The sequence below is a fragment of the Poeciliopsis prolifica genome, unplaced genomic scaffold (assembly GCF_027474105.1).
Source record: "Poeciliopsis prolifica strain line A6 unplaced genomic scaffold, Auburn_PproV2 SCAFFOLD021, whole genome shotgun sequence".
NCBI lineage: Eukaryota > Metazoa > Chordata > Actinopteri > Cyprinodontiformes > Poeciliidae > Poeciliopsis > Poeciliopsis prolifica.
In genome coordinates, this window is record NW_026562396.1 from 6,457,122 (window position 1) to 6,473,286 (window position 16,165).

Consider the following 16,165-nt stretch of genomic DNA (forward strand, 5'->3'; position numbering starts at 1 on the left):
CAGCTCATTGCATTTGGGCATCTCAAGGTATTGAAGACTCCTCTGTAATCATCAGAATGGCAACAAAAGGGGATTTAAGTGACTGTGAATGTAGGATGGTTGTCGGTGCCAGACAGGCTTTTCTGAGTATTTCAGAAACTGCTGATCGACCGGGATCGCTTCCATTTACAGAAAGTGATCCAAAAAAGGGAAGCGATGCAGAGAGCAATTGATGAATACAACTTTCTGAAGCCAGAGGAAAATGGGCAGCTTTATTCACAATGATGCAAAGAGAATAGCGGCTCAAAGAACCAGTTGTTTTAAAAAAACATGTCTTTAAAAATAAAACACATTGAACTTCGAAGCAGCAAAATACCCCAAGGGCTGCTACTCGTGTGAGTAAAAAAAACATAGACTGGAGTTAGTTTCCACAGGTTCACCAAAAATGGACAATAACAGATCAGAAAAATGTTGACGACGTTCCCTGGGTAGGTTCAGAGTTTTTCTAAATAATATGATAGCATGGATTTACATACGCTATCATTTGACTCTGTCTAGTAAAAACTAGCGATTTTGGCGAGTGACTGAGAATGACATGCTGTGTGAAATTAAAAACTAGACTTAAAAATTTTAGATCAGTCATACGAAACACAATTTTTTGTGATGTCTGCCAGTATTTCTTAATTAAAATAATATTTCTTCAATACATACATTTGTCCCAGTAAAAGTTGTTTCATCGACAAGATAGTGTGCCCCACAAGCCCAACTATTTGAGAGTGATATATGAATAATACATGCTTTAAAGCTTGGAAAGCTTCTGAACTGCTGGATATTGATGAAACTACAGAAAACATGCAGTCTAAATACATCATATTAAAGTTTTCTTAAAGATTTGAGACATTTTTTAATTTTGAGTTAAAATATTTTGGTATGACATTGTTACTACTACACCTAGAATAATTTAGTGAAGTAAGCTTTCTACTGACAAAAACATTAAAGCATTGGTGAAACATAAAGTGATTCAGATTTCTAAAATGTAACGGTTTAAAAACATGAAGGTAGAGAAAAAGAGATAATCTGTCATTACACACTGAAAGCAAATTCTTGTTTAGATTCAGCAGCAATATAGTAATTTTCAGCTGGTGAAACTGGAGAGAAAATTCAAATTTTTACTGACTTGAATGAAAGCTAGGACTACTTCATTCTAGTCTGTCTCCCACGTTTAGTGAAGTCTCTTAAAGCTCTGGTGCACTGGCCCCCCTGCCACGCTTCACTGGGCAAATATGACATGAATTGCTTTTGCAGGCTCAGTGTGTGAAGCAGAGTATTGATTTACATGCTACACCATTTTCTTACCTTTCAAATTGCTGGTGGTCAGCGCTGCACGAATAGCATTCCAGGTGTTTTCTGCTTTGTGTTTGGAAAACAGGCATGTTATCACCATGGAGGAACACATCTTTTTTCCATTTAAATGAGCAGCTCTTTTGCCGAGCAATTTCTTCAGTCATTTTGAGTCCAGATGTCACTGTAATAACATTGGAATTTCCCAAAAGCAACAGAGCCATTCTCCTCCCTGGCCTTTAGTTCAACCTGTTTGTGTTATTTTCAGACAGGCCATAGAAAAAGTGTTTAACTTTGATTTGGATCACATCAAAGTGAATTCTATATTATTCTGGAATTTAAAGGGGCAGTGTTTTGTATTTTCCAGGCACATCGTTTCATTTCATAGCACAATTAAGTAACTATGTTACCATCAGCTGTTATAAAAATGCTGTATATTTCAAACATGGCTGAAAAGAACTTTGACGTCACAATTTAAACACCTTCAAAATGTGCCTCTATCTCTTTAAGAAGCTTCTGCGCTTTCTGATACTCCGCCGCCAGTACGTCATCACAACAAAGTCTTTTAAGACTTTAATAACATTTTTATTAGCAGTTCTTATGAGTTAGTCAGACGGCTTGTCCTCCATAGCAAGCCATCTACTCTCTTCCGCACACAATTAAAGGATATCCACCAAAAAACCCACTTAAAAACACTTCCTGTTCCTGGAGCGAGAGAGACTAATGTGAACTTGCCTTTGGCAATTTTCTGACAAGTTTGGGAGTTTTATTCAGATTTCTTGACATTATTGGTGTAGTAACTGAAGAGACAGCCAGAATATTACAATAATGAAAGTTGTGCATGAAGGGATTAGAGAGGTCTGTTTGATGAAATTATACTCCCTCAATGAAAATAAAAGCCTAATTTTTTATGCCCAAGAATTTATCCAGTCTCCATGCTTTTAAAATTCTAAAAATCTGAGCTCTCGTGGGAGGTAAAAGCATAGTTTAACAGATTCTTTTCCATTCCACACATCAGTCAGTTTATCTTAACATGTTGTAAGTTTTTGTAGAGCCGGACGAAGATAACTTAAACTTCCCCCGGGATAAAAGTCAACGGACTGCCTTCCCTGAATGCCCCCCGCCTAAACTGTGCAGACTGCCAACCTCCATAGGAAGGAGCAGTTATTTCCCACAGTGACTGAGTGAACACAGATGGCAGGGGTTGCACTCCAGCGTCAGTGTATCAAAGCAAATATTCACCTTAAGAGACAGACATCTTTATACATTTTACCATCCTTCTCGATTTTCACTTTATGACAGCAAATGCCCACTGTGAAGTGGTTTGCAGCTTTGCTGACAGCACCTGTATTCAGGAGACCTGGATGAAAGAGGTAAAAAAAAAAGTTTTAGTGCCTTTGATTACCAGATTTGTTCTTTTTCTTTGAAGCCAGACATCAAAATATCTCTTCTCTATTCTATTCTGTAACAGAGGAGCAGTTTTCCTGTTTAGATTTCCCAACAATGAAATCTACTTTTACTCAAGAATCTATTGTACACAACCTTTGATTGAATTTATCGCCCCTTTATCACCGCACACTCTCTTTCTCTAAACTCCGTTCTGTGCCACACATTAGAAATCAGTGTTCTTTTTTCCGAATTTGGTGAGAGCCCCTGCTCTCATCAGACAGAAGCTCAGCTGCGAGCACAAGATAGGAGCCCTTTTCGCCGGAAAGTTCCAGCCGCTTGCTTGTTGAGTCTAAAATGTTCTGACTGTTGAGAGGCTGTCTTGTTTTCGTCTTGCCAGAGGGCCACCACAGGAGGTGAAGTCATAAACATGGCTGGGAAAGTGGAACTGGCAGGAGCGAGGAACTCTGTGTGAATCTCCCTACAAAGACGCATGACTTTACAACACCTGTCAGCACGAGTGCAGACTAAATAGGCCAATGTGTGGCTTTCTCTTTACCAACACTGTTTCTATTAAGCTAGATTGTTGTGCACATTAAGCACAAGGATTTAAGTTTAACCTAATTTCCTCCAGCTTTTGTTTTGAAGGAAACTCTGGCAACTTGACTATATTTTGCATGCAAATAACTATAATTCATGACCTACAGACGTGTTCTCAAACTAAATATATTACTGTGTAAATATAACAGGTGGTTAATGCATTAAACCTTCAGGATTCAGGATGCTTAATTGTTTCACACTATAAATTGTTAAGGAAAATAAAAACTTTGACTTTATTTTTAACTAAAGAAATGCAGAAAATATGCCCAAGTTTCTATTTCTACCTAATTATGACATTTTTAACTGCTCAGAAGATTTTTAAAAGGGATTAACATGTTTTTTTCAGACACTGGAGCAGTAATTGGAAAATCGTGGCCTTGATACTGAGCTTCTAATAATGAGACATGGCTCTTGTTGTGTTGGGGATATTAATAATGTACAAAAAAATTCAGGAGCCGGTGTTGGACACTCTTGGATAATTAATGTTCACTCTCCAACTTGACACCAGTTGATTTGGTAGGTGAAGGAGTGTTTTAAATATTTAATCATGCCACTGTGCAACTTGGAGTGCTTTTCAGTCGCTCCACCTTTAGGTGGAAAGGTTGTTGGGGGGTTTTTCTCACTGTTTGATCTAATTACAATGCCCGATATGAGCAAAAATTTAAAAAAGCACCTGCCCACTTGCTCCCTGTTTTGGAAAAAACTATACTACTGAATGATAATGTGATGACAGGTAATGTGATTTAGGAGACCTGATTTGTAAGACAGAGTAATTTTCCATAGTGAATCGTGTCCTGCACCGACATGGGCTGAAAGGCCACTCATCGAGGAAGAAGCCATTACTCAGAAAGAAAGATTAGAAAAAAATAATAATAATTTGGAGTTTCCAAATGCACTCTGGGACAGACGCTTTGAGACGTGTTGCGCTCTCATGAAACTAAAGTGGAACTGTCTGTCCATATTGCCCATTGTCAAATTTGGAGAACCTTTGTAAACCTGGAAACACAGACCCATATGAAATATGGGGGTGGCAGCATAATGGTGTGAGGCTGCTTTGCAGCAAGAGGAACTGGGATAGCTCATAAGAACATTATGTGGAAATATTAAAGCAATATCTAAAGATATCAGGCTGGAAGTTGACAAAAAAAGTCAGGTTTTGGTGTGGCCATCACAAAACCCTGATCTCATATAGAGAATTTTTGGTAAGAGCTTTTTAAGGTGTGTGCAAACGAGGTGACAAGTTTATTTATCTTTAGACAGCGAGTAAAAGCAGGGGACTGCAGCAGCCGGTACAATCTCTGTCTCATTGAGAAAGGAATTGTAAAGAAATACTTACATTTTTTTAGAGAGAACTTTTATTCAATAAATAATGAAATTATGCTTGACTTAGTGCATGCAAGCACTCTGCTATCCATCATTTCATTTGGCTAACTGAACTTCACTGAACAATACTAAAAACATCTTTCTTGTTTTCAGTATTTTACTTTTTTGTTTGACCAGTTAATTTCTTATTCTTTTACCCATGGTTAAACTAAAGAAAATAATTTGTATTTAAACATTTCCAAATATAAATAAACCTAAATGAACCTGCGCCTATCAGATCAAACACAAGACCATCTCATTTACTGTAAAAGTTAAAAATACAGAGAAAGAGGATCTACAAAGGTTTGCAAGTGAACTTAAGCTGTCAGAATTTTATGTTTTCGACCAATATTTATGACAAACATGCACTTAAATTTTTTTTTGTTTTTCATAGAAAAGCCACATTTATTTGTTCTGATCAGCACTGCTTTTCAGTTGTTCCATCATTTTGAGTTGCCTCTAACGAAACTCAACACTTTGTTTCACAGATGTTTCACAGTAAATGTGACGTGAATGAGTATTTCTGCTGAATTGCTGCAGGCTTTTTAATGTGAAGCAGATGGGAGAGGGAGTTCGCTTTACCAGCAAAGGCCAGATTGGAGTAAATAAGTAAACACTCAGGAATCTTTTGAAAGTATGAAAATTTTTCTGGAATAAAAGCTGAATTGGCTTTTTGGACGATATTGCACACAACTACTATCTTGTTGTGTGACTAGCCAAGCCCTTATTGTTTGTTGGGTTGCTTTTGGTTGTGGGTTGTGTCTTTTTTGATATAATCTTTGTCTAAAAGATTAACTTTAAGATCTAATTTTCCTTCTAATGACTTTTTGATATTTGTAAGCTAAGCTAACAAGTCACAATTGACAAGAACGCCAGTAAGCAAAGCTGCCATGAAGATGAAACATCTGAGAATCAATCTCTGGATCTGTTTCAGCTGCTGCATCATTTGCAATAAAAACCATAAGGCCAATTTAAGAAAAAGCAGGTGTTTTACTTTATAATTGCTTAATATCCGCTAGCCGACTTGTCCCCTTGAGGACAGGAGACAGCAGAAATATCAACTGCACAGCCTGGCCTGACTGCCTATTTGTCACCTCACTCATTCTCAGTACTGTTGCCAAAGGCTTGTTTAAAAAAAAAAAAAAAGGTGCTATTGCTGATAAGATGACAATATTTATAAGTAATGATATGTTGCTCGTTGTTTGTGCTAGAGGGCAGGTTTTTAGGGTAATGACAGAACTGGAGCAACATTGTAAAAGCAGCACCGCAGTTGCTGATTGACAACATACTAAAAAATATCAACAATCTAAACAGCAGTAATTATGGACACATGGACAATTTCACGAATAAACTGATTCTAAACCCAGTTTTCTAAAATAAAATAATAAATTATAAACATGGCAGTGACAATTTCTCAAATACCTCTTGTCTTAATTATTTATTTCATTCAACTTTTGTATTATGTGTTTTACAGATGATTGTTTATTGTTGCAGACCTTCTCTTTACCTTAACTGTGACTAAGAGATACTGAAGATTATAAGATGAAAATAAACCACAAGACCTTTTCAGTTCCCTTCATTTTCTGTATTGAAAAAGCAAAGAAGCTTTCTTGATACAGAAACAACAATTTCTATAGTAAACAGTTGCCTCTGCGTAACATTTTTAGCTTGAAGTTGCACATTTTTCTGTTCTAAAACCACTATAGAATACTGTTGTAGAACTAATATTATGGAACACAATACTTCAATACATGTTCCCAACAAAGCTTAAAATTGGCACACCCAACTTTTCAAGATTACTAAACTGGCTGTGAATTAAAAGCTGGATTAGAAAAAAACAACATGGTGAAAGGTGAACACATCTTTTAAAGAACAAACTAATTTATCAGATGATTTGATCACTACAGGATTTTTTTTTTATGAGATTGCTCAATTACTAAAATACCTTATAGCTCACAGTCATGGAGATGATAAAAAAGACCCACTGTGAATTGCAAAAACAACCATTGTATGTCTTGAAAGTAAAAACTATAAGGATGGAACAATTTGAAGTAATTTAAACTTCAGAGTCAGTCGTGTGTGTGGGGTGTTTGCACATCTGTAATTGCACGTGCATGCACTCTTCATGCATCATGAATCTTACTGGATTACAGTCCGAGTTTCCTCAGGGCAGCGGTGATTTTTGGTTGTGGCTTGATGCATGCCAGGAACAAGGTTGTTTTGTTTGGGGGAACATGATAAATTAAAGAGCGATTGGTGAACGACGCCGTTGCATCCATTTCCCAACAACAGCCTTTCACCTCTCACATGTAGCCCATTGCTCATAGACAAACCCATCTGTTTCTCCATTCCCAGGGTAAGGCCAGCCTTGACAGAGCTGCCTAGACACTATTTCACAAGTGTCTTATGTGGAAAGACAGATGTTTTTTCTGTTGCCCCTATCAGTCAAAATCTCTGTCTTGGTGTTTCTCCGTCACCTTGGACTCGTATTAGAATACCTTTCTTGCTGAATCGTATTCCTCATATTCACTCTGTCACTTTCCCATCTCCAGTTCCCTTTCTTCCCCTTCCCTACCCCCCCTCCCTTTATCCACCCTCCTCATTTTTAAAAGCCACATGCTCCCAGCCTGTCTGGCTCAGTTGCTCCCTGCCAATGAAGGGCTTTTTATTGGGCTGAGATTGAGTGCAGCCAAGCAGGGCCTGGCTATAGTGCTGATGCTGGGGCCAGTCTCAAAGTCCCTCAACCCCTCACCCACCCTCCATCCCCCTTCCTGACTGCACAGCCCACTCCACATGCCTGTTCTGGTTTGGCCCTGTCGCCCAGAAGGAGATTACTTGTCTCTGCTGCCCTTAATTGCCGACAGTAGCAGAATAGAGCCAGAGAGAGCGAGGAGAGAGGGAACAGTGTTGGTTTGTTGTGCTGTTAGCTGACAAGCTTGGGCTCTTGCTGTCAAATCTTTCCTCTGGTTCAGTCCCTTTTATTAAGATCTATGTTGTTATTATTAGATCTCAGCACATAACAGTTGTGATAAAGCACTCTGAGAGTAAATTGTGCAATATATAAAACAGACGGCCAATGTGTTACGAAAGCAAAACTGACAAACGATAACGCTCAAGTCCATTACATTGTCGTAAAAACAGTAGCTAATTCTCTTTTTTTCCCCTCTTTTCCTGCTCTTAAAGTCACTGATGTTGCCCAGGGGCTTTCTTCCAGCAGCTAGTGCTCTGGCACCATTTTACTTTTTTTTTTTTTCCAAATGATTATGATATCACTTTTAGTTATTTTTGAATCCCCTCAGGGTTAAACAAAGCAAATTAAATAGCTGGATATTAATTAAACTGGAACTATTTGAAGACACTATTAGTTTCTATTTTTACCGGATGAAATTTTGAAGGTTGGTTTCACCTAACTGGACCCATGTCGTCCCTATTCTGATAAGTACATTTAAACACAGTTTTTGGTGACACTTTATTTGACGGTTTGTGAATAAGACTGTCACGACACCGTCATTAACATGACATAACATCTGTCATAAACATGTCATTCAGTAAATTATGACACTTTTACTACAAAGTTGACATTATTCAAAATGTCTTCATTATGACAACTTGACAAGGTTTAATCAGTAATGAAAGTATGACTGCTTAAACTTTAGCTTTAACAACATAAAGCTGCATCATTTTAAAGTTTGAAAATGATGCAGCTTTACATCATTTTTATAACAAATTTATGTCAGATCAGAATTTATTGGTTAATGTCAAGTTCCCATAACAAAGATATTTTGAATAATGCCAACTTTGTATTAAAAATGTCCTAATATACCGAAAGACACTTTATGACAAGTCATAAATATTCATGAAGACTTACTCATTTTTATGACAGATGTTATGCCATGTTTATGACGGTGTTGTGACAGCCTTATTAACAACCCGTCAAATAGTTATTCCAAATACCAAATATCATTTTCTACATCCATTCAACCTTGAATGGATGTAGAAAATGATATTTATAGATGTGAGGTAACAATGAAAACAATCAAATTGGAAAAATTCAAAGTGAAACATTCACAGAATTGAACCAGTAGAAGTTATGAAGATGGTCATTTCCCTTGTTCTGCATTTATCCAAGGCATCCACTGTACACTTGTTTACAGACCTGTCACCTCCTTCAGTTTTTTTGGTTTCTAGTTTCATGTTTTGAAGCTGAATGCACCAGTTGTTAGGTTTTTGTCTCGATTCACAGTAGAAGTACATAAACAACCTTTATTCCAAAAAGGGAAAATTCAGACGTAACAGCAGCATCATAATTTGCAGGTGCACTTAAAGAAAACTTCCAGAAGTGTTAAAAAAATACATGTAAAAAATAATATAAAACAAAAACAAAGCAAGATTAACAATAATAGTAATAATATGCTTTGTAAGATTATAACATGAAGAGACTCTGCATTTATTAGAATAGAAATATCATAGTCATTATCTAAAGGATGTGCATCTGAGATGGCTATTTTTCACATAATGTGCCTGAGTATTGAACTTTATAAATCATAACTGACCATTTACGATGCAGTAAGTTAGTGCAGAAAAAAACAGATGCTCAACAACAGCAGAAGTGTTACTAAAATGAGAAAATATATTGAAAATGATTGTTCTCATGCCAGCAAAGCTCTAAACACTCATTAAATTTGTTGGGAGCAGTGCTGGTTGTGGAGTCTAAGAGCTGCGAAGGATCTGCGATAATGCTCCTTTGTGCATTTAGGATGCAGCAATCTCCAGTTCTGTGTTTCACCTGCTAAACCTTCACAGAAACTACATATTGCCTGCAATTCAAAAATCTCAGTTCAGCAATATTGTTGCTACTGGAACTGAGATTTTTCTCAGTTACATTTTATCTAATAGCTGAATGCAGCCCTGTGGACTGTAGATTTTGTGAAGCCAGTTAATGGATTCTGCATTTGCAGAGTTACTCTACACTTGTCGAGCAGAAATTGAATGCACTGTTAAAAAACGTTACTCACAGGTCTATATTTTTCTATTTAAATCTACACAAGTATTTATATGCATATTAACTCAGTACATTTCTGTATACATAAAAAACATTTTAAGTGAAAGAAAAATCCTTTTTTTCTTTTTATATAAGCTATAGAGCTACCTTATTTCCCCTGAGCTGAGCTAATTTGCTGTTGTCACCAGCTTTAAATTCAACATACAGATGCTGCAGTTTTAATATTCCTCTCATTTTACCATTGGCAAGAGAGCAAATAAGCACATTTCCCACATTGTCACAGTAAAGCAAATGTGGGAACAGCACTCTTGCTTGAATGCAAGATTGATGGCTGCATTTATCATCTGTTGGCACACTGGCAAGGTTAAAGTGTGCTTGTATCTACTTTCTGAAAGCAGTTTGGACCGCAGCCATGTGGCAGACATGCATTTCTATGTTGAACATTAGCCAAATGTCAGAGGAGTTTATGAGCAAGCAGAACCTTTTTGTCTCGCAGTTGTCCGGCTTCAAAAGGAAAGTAAATTGGAAGCATTTAGCTTGTAAAACTGCGTTCACACTAAGGCAGTTTAATGCAGCTGACTTAAATCGTTGAGCACATTTGTCCTTTTTTGCACAGAATGCCCCAAAGCTGTGTTCCTGCCTGACTTAACACACTAACAGGCAGACACATCAATGTTTTTGCTCCCCCACTGTGTTTTTGTATATGTCAAAATAATCAATTTTATATTATTACTTTTTTTTCCCACAACAAACACAAATTAAATTGAATGTGTAAACAAGCCCAGTCCTACTTTATTAAAGCCTTTATGATAAATATGGAGGGCTTGAGAAAACCTCTTTGTCGCACAAGCACAATATTTCCTGCCCTTTTGATTAACTGGGAATGGAAACAATTAGGTGGTGGAGGCAGTGAGGCAAAGCAACACATTCAACAGCTTTAAATGCTAATTAGCTAATGGAGAATGAAGGAGCAAGCAACTGGCAGGGTCTCACATGAACACACTCCAGCTCTGGATGCAGCTTTGCATGTTCCAAGAAAACTACCACCATTTTGTTTCCTTGAGGAACCTCTAACAACCCAGCCATCTTGTGTATCGAGTGATTTGTTTATAATGATCCTAAATGAGGCCAATGATTCCATGAAGAGCTTGGTGTCGAATCCTTCCTGTTACTTTTGTGGTGCATTTGTCTCGGAACTCTAATCTGGAGATTATGTGGTGAAAATCAGTCAGATTTGCTAATTGTCGCGCTTATGACCGCACAAGTCGGTAACAATGTTTCATTCCATTGAATGCCTTTGAGCACTGAAGGAACATGTTGACACAGGGATATTGTGCTCTGTGTCGCACTGGTTTAATATTAACTGTCAGAGGGGCTAAAAATAGTTCACTGTGTTTTTATGTGACGAGGGCATATGGCATTGTCAAAAGTCCAACCTTTTTTTTTATTATTTCTGACTGGGAACCTGATAGATCTGACTTCTGAGCATAAATAGACCGCAACAAAGTTGTGAGTTGGAAAACCAGTGGTAACTGGGATTTCCACTGGTTTCCAGGTTTGCCACCAGTGGCACTACAAACAGTGCAAGAGCATCTTCATTCACTCATAATGTATAGCTCTTATTTATTGACAAACAGACCATGAGGGCTGCTAATAAATTGTGTGTGTGTGTGTATATATATATATATATATATATATATATATATATATATATATATATATATATATATATATATATACTATTCAGTATTGTTTTTTTTCTGTGTGTTCTTGTTGTATTTCCAGCTGGGAGCTTGGAAAAATTCATTTCCAAATAAAACATATCAACTATTCCAACTATGGCCTTGCTTCTGGTGTATGATATTTCTATTAGACCATGTTGGTCTCACTTGGACTTGGTACATTTTTTGTTTTATCACAGCATCTACTCTGATTCATGCTCCTGGTAAAGAGGAGTAAAAAGCTTTCCTATAAATAATTTTTGGATAATCAGTGATTTATAGATGCTTCCTTTCGGTGCAGTTCTCCAAAAGTGAACTTTTACATCTCCTGTCATCATCATTGGTGGCAAGATAAATCTGGGTTAATAAGTACAGATTAATAAGTAAAGAAATTCCTAGATACATTTGGATCTTTTTAAAAACTGAGCAGAAAGGTAATAAATTCTTTTTATTACACATGTTCTGGTGGGGATTGTTCGAGATGCCAATATTTGTGCCTCTGGCATTTTTGTAATAAAAAAACTTGCTATTTGCTGTAGGATGTTTTCCACACTGAATAAATCTATTCATGTTTGCATTTTTGCTTTATGGAACACCTATTTTGTGGATTTCTCCACATCTTTCATTGCATTAATTGGGTGTTGTACAGCCATAAATATAAGCCACTTTTCAGTCATGAAACATGTGACATTGTTTAACAGTGTGTTAAATTGCCAAGCGTCTGTTTGGTATCTTTTATCGTAATGTACTTTGAAGCCTCACTCAGACATGGCAGCACATTTGCAGAAAGAGCAGCATGCTTGCGTGATATTTCTCATCTGGTGAGTGAGAGAAAGAAAGACAGACTGAGTGCTCTGTTAAAATGTTATGATAACAAGGAAGTGGACTCGTTTCTTGTGCTCCCCATGGAATAGATGGATTATGAAACTTCAATTGGGTACACAGTGATCTTGCTGAGATGCATAAACACTGGATAATGAAACATGAATTACAGAGTCATGTTTAATTTTATATTTGCTTCAAAATGTGTGCTTGATTTTTACGTAATAAAGTGCCTTTTAGATTTTGAAATTATAAAGAATTTAATTGCGAATGAATTTGTTTATTTTAGAAAGCAGAGAAAGGCTTTTTGTCTTGTGTGGTAAATTTATTATGTTCTTTTTTTTCTTCTACTGTATTTTGTCTGACAACTTATAATCCGTTGTATACTTTAATTAATTTGGCAATATTAATTTCTGCCTGATATGAAATTATCCCAACTGTAACAGTTTGTAAAACAAGCTTAAAATTGGTCTCCACTTCACGAAACCTCTATAAACTGTTGTTTTACTGATTCCTCAGTGGAAAGTAGTTGTTTTTTTTGTTTGCATTTTTTTTGTCAGCCTGTATTTGCAGTTAGTCTAAATGGCTAGAAAAGTACTCCCAGCTCAATTTAGTGCTTGTCTAAATAAAATGAAGGGATTTAAGCAACAAATTACTTTGGGGAAATGAATTGTTTTACACATATTTCTATAACAAAAACTACTTATACAAGAGACTAAAAGATTTTCCTTCTGGTATTTTTCTGTTTAAGGAAGTCGGATGGTTTTCCATGTACATTAACCTCAAGTAGACCTCAGGGAGCAGCAGTAAATTTGATTGTAAAATTAGATTCAAGTGCTTTTCAAGTGCGACAGCAGGCACCAGGTGTTGGCGGACATTCTGTTTGATTCGGTCTTTCACAACAAGTTATTAGAAGTGTTTTAAAATGTGATGAAAGATTTATTAGAAACCTGGAGGGACGATATAATCATCAGGATGAAAACAGAGAAATCTTTAGCAAAACATTACATTTACAAACAAACATTTTGTATAAGATTACAAATAGCTTCATCATCGGGATTAAATGATAAATAAAAGTCCTTGAACAAGACCTATAAAGTGTAGCTAAACAGATAAAACATGATACATCACAAATTTATCCATCAACCATCAGGAGATTGTTGAGGATCTTCATAACTTTGCTGCAGAAAGAAACGAGCCACAAATATAATACATTTACACATAATACCTTCACTGTGTGAATGGTCTTGTTTCAGAGACATGGTTCATGTTGGTCAGATGGTTTTATTGCCATTATCTTACCATGATGGTGGCTTAAGCTAGAGCAGGAGTTGACCAGCAGAGCAGTGTGAGGATTAGTGTCAGCAGCTCAAACAATAAGATTAGTTCATATAAACGGATGAAGTAATTAGGACCACAAATGAGCCCATCTGAGGTCAGTGTGTTTAAAAACAAGTGTAGATGCAGTAAATGGCGGGTGTGCGTCAGTACTATGACCACATGCTGATGTTGCAGTTCAATGCTAAATCACTAGCACACACATAAAACAGATCAGAGCTGATGAAATTCTGCAGCATTAACTACATTTATCCTAATTGATTTATTATGGGTCTTCAACTGTATGTCTAGTTCACAAAAAAAAAAACTAAATTATTAGGACTGCACAATAGTAAAGAATATGTTATGTGCAATAATGTTGGTAAATTTTGTGATGACAACATGGTTTGCGGCTCGATAACCTCTTTCTGGGTTAAGTAAATAAACACATATTAAACATTAAGAAGTTTATTGACCTATAAAAAAAAATATTTCAGTTTCAACAGCATAGTCTTGTTAAGTCTCAATATCTTTAGAACACCAACTTAAATTCTCTTCTTAACGATTTTCTGCTGCTTAAAAAAGCAAGTATCACAGATTATGGGCATTGAGAGTCCAAATGTATTGCACTTACAGTTAGCTGATATTTTTAGTGCCGGCCAAGGAGTTCTTTGTAATACATTTTGCAGCCCACCTTTTATTAATATTATGTTAGAAGAACTATGATTGGAAAGGTGATGCTAGTCACATTATATATAACATGGTCCGATATTCTAGAGTGAGACCATCACATTGGTCAAAACTGGGTCATGTAACTGCACCATAATCCTAAGCATAGCAGCAAATCTACAACAGAGTAATTGGAAAAGAAAATAATCAAGGTGCATGAAGACAGGCTCGCAAACTTCTATAAACTTGAACAGCGTTGTGAAGAAGAAAGGCCCACAGACACCAGCTTAAAACTAAAATCCACAAATATTTGAGATACCCTCTAAAAATGCTCATCACTGCCCATCTTAATAATTCACATACCAAATATAACTTAAAATGCATGAATAAACTCAGTGGAAACACTCTTGGCACTACCACAGAAAGCTAACATCCACAGTCTTCCTCATCTTCCCTCTTCAGTTGGTGACAAGGAAAACAAATGGCACTCCTGGACTGGCTGCTTTGCAGACTCCAGCCAATAGTGTGTGAAGTAGCATTGCTTTAGGTATTTCAGTTTTCAAAGCTGCCTTTTTTGAGTATTTTAGATTTTGCTCTTGGGGAAAATCTGCAAATAATTTGGAGTTAGATTCCATGGAAACATCTCTTAACACTAAGCTATGAATAGGCAGCGGTCCACTTTATCTTCAAGTAATTCTTGCTGTATCAGGTTCGACAACCTTTCTGAATTATAGGTTGTACTTTTATTTTTTTCCTTTTCCCCATAACCATAAACTGTCTCAGCCATATAGCTACACTGGTAATGGGAAAGGTTGGATTTCATAGCCTTGTTTAAAAAGAAACTAAAGCCCCTTTAAATTCCAGTGCCTTATGTATTTTAAAGGTATCGTGGGTCTTTCACCTTAGCTTTTAAATTCTGCTTTCATTTTTGTTTCATTTATACTTTTTTGGTTTTTACACTGAAGGTCAGGTTGAAGTAATTGTAGAAGCTGATAAAAGCTGGGTTATTTCTAGGTTCAATCTTGGCTCATAAAAAGATACATTAAAACTCAACTTCAGCTATTATTTAGCTTTTCTCAAAACAGCAAAAATTTTCCTCCAGTACTGATCAGATGAATTTTCTATCCGTGAGCCTCAGTTTAATTTAATTCGCAACGTTATTTTCCCATTGAAGGATGTAATCAAGAGCCTCCACTTGGATCCTGAGCTGTGCTTAATGACGCTTTGAGTCTTTACATATTTTATCACTCACCATCTTATTAGACTCAAGTTGACATGGGCTTTAGTCAGAAATAAGCGTCGCTGTCATCACTCCCCAGTTTGTCAAGAGACCCTACAAATGGGCTGCAGACTGTTGATTTCTTGTAAAAGCTGCAGATTTGTCACAACCCTTCAGTGCTTTCTTTCTGTGTGTGTGAGATGGAGAGGCTGGGAGAGCAAGAGGTTGGGGGAGGGGAGAAAAAAAAAAGCGTGCTGTCACGAAAAGAGCCGCTTCCTGGCTGGCTAGATGCAATCATGGGCACTATCTGATAGTGCTGGCGGAAATTGGATGAGCTGAGAGCCGTTGGCTGCCAGTGATGGAAAAGATGACTCCTTTGTCACTGTGTCAGTCAATTCCCTACTCTCACCTGAGCGACCAATCAATAACACAAGGATAGAGAGGTTTTCTCTTGCCTCTTGCTCTCTGTATGCTGTGGGCTGATGTCAATTATGAGCTTTAAAACACCTTCTTATTCACAGGAATGTGTTATGGCATCCCACACGGCCATGCAGAAACATCTTCGATTACTGTGAATGACGTGTTTCTGTAGAAGAGGATTTCGAAACATTCGGACGTCTTTGCGGTTTCCATCTCAGTAACAGATCAGTGTGCAAACATTGCTTTTATGGCCCAACCAGCTTTATTAATGTGAGTCCGCGCCCTGAAATATGTTTGAAAGTGTAATTCAAACAACACCACATCTGA

The 16,165-nt window shown here is 36.9% G+C and overlaps 1 protein-coding gene across 1 annotated transcript in view; it reads left to right on the plus strand.

Moving 5' to 3' along the window:
• The window catches only part of trip4 (thyroid hormone receptor interactor 4), an 85,237-nt gene that overhangs the window by 14,405 nt on the left and 54,667 nt on the right, over positions 1-16,165 (plus strand). The window lies entirely within an intron of this gene.